This window comes from Gekko japonicus, unplaced genomic scaffold (assembly GCF_001447785.1).
Source record: "Gekko japonicus isolate JY-2015 unplaced genomic scaffold, Gekko_japonicus_V1.1 scaffold2136, whole genome shotgun sequence".
Classification (NCBI taxonomy): Eukaryota; Metazoa; Chordata; class Lepidosauria; order Squamata; family Gekkonidae; genus Gekko; species Gekko japonicus.
Window position 1 is genome coordinate 317253 of NW_015173201.1, and position 1884 is coordinate 319136.

Genomic DNA, 1884 nt, shown 5'->3' on the forward strand with positions numbered 1-1884 from the left:
TGCACATGGCTGTCACATGCAGGGTGTTGGTTAGGCAATGGACGTGGCTTGGAGGAAGTGGTGGAGAGCACTTTCCTGCTCTTAGGTGCCGGATTGCCACAGTGGGAGCTCAGGAAGCTTCTTCCCGGAAACACTGTCTCCTCAGATTTAGGTACTTCCCTTGAAAATGATTTCCATTGGCAACAAGCACTCTTCAAGCTAGATAAGTACCGTGCATTAATGGCCATTCCCTGAGAAGCAACGTCATACTGCTTAACCATTGCCTTTCTGTAAGTAGCATTAAAGCCAGAGCCCCGAATGTATCCTGTTGGCTTGTCTTCCAGTGGACCTCACGTGTATGTATTCCTAGCACTTTCTCAGTTCACTTCCTGCATTTGATGGAACAAGCAGTTGCTTGCTAAAAATTTGTGCCACAATAAAACAATTACGTTACCCGCCCCCCACAGCATCTCTTTGTTGTCTTAGTTTCCATGTATAACCCTCTATTTCACTGTCAACAGTGAAAGGATGCGCAGTATTTTCAGAAAACACAAGTGCTGGGAAGTCTTTTATGTGCCACTTTGTCTGCTAAATGGAGCCCACCGTCTACATATTTGTCCAGGCTCTCTCCTGTATGAGGTGAGACATGCATGGCAAGGTCTGATCCAGCCTTGAAGCCTTTCCCACAGTCTGAACCCTCAGACAGTAACACCTAGGGATGGGCACAAACTGGCTGACAAACTAAAGTTTGTCACAAATTTTTGCTGGTTTGTGGTTAGTGAACTGAAGAATTGCCACAAACTTTCACGGATTTTGATGCAGTTCGTGGTGGTCCGTGAAGAGCAAAGAGCAGACCCTTGCCTTCCGCTCTTCACGAAACACAGCTGTTTGGAAACCCCTGCTTTTTGTTCCCCACGGCTTTCTGTAGGGAGCAGAAAACAGGGTTTAAATGGGTTGGAGCCATTTAAACCAAACAGATGAGTGGCACTCCTGCTACTCACACACCTGCTTTTGCTACCCATGAAAAGCCATGGGGAGCAGAAAGCAGGGGTTTAAACTTTAAGTGGCTCACAAACTGATATGAACCTGGTCCGTGAAGAGCAAAGAGCTAACCCTTGCCTTCCGCTCTTCATGAAACACAGCTGTTTGGAAACCCCTGCTTTTTGTTCCCCACGGCTTTCTGTAGGGAGCAGAAAGCAGGGTTTAAATGGGTTGGAGCCATTTAAACCAAACAGATGAGTGGCACTCCTGCTACTCACACACCTGCTTTTGCTACCCATGAAAAGCCATGGGGAGCAGAAAGCAGGGGTTTAAACTTTAAGTGGCTCACAAACTGATATGAACCTGGTTGGCTAGTCAATCAGCTTCCCGGTTTGTATGGATTCGTGGTGCAGTTCATGCCCATCCCTAGTAACACCCATGTATGAATTTCCTTGTGTTTATGACAGCCACTTTTCCTGGAGTCTAAGCTTTGGTTTCTGACAAAGTATGATGAGTGGCTGAAGATTTTCCTCTTGTTTCTAATAAGGAATGGGCCCTGATGGAAGACTTCCTCCTAAATTGAGCAAGCATACAATTTCTTTCCTACACAGATTCTCTCGTGTGTGATAAAGGGTGCTTGCTAATTAAGTGCTTCCCACAGTCAGAGCGGTTTATCTTGGGCTCTTTTGTCCTGCTCACTCTTGTAAATCACCCTATGAAAAATTATTTTCAGACAGATCCTTGCTGCCACCTCCAGAATGGATAAAGTAGTACAGAATGAGCATTGTGAGGCTAAGTATCAATCTCATTGTCCTTGGGGGTAGCTGCACCTGAAGCCATCGGTGTCTAATAAGTACCCCTTGTGGAGCCTTGGTTTCCTCCTCTTTACATTCAGTACAAGCTTGGTTTTCAATACAAGGACAA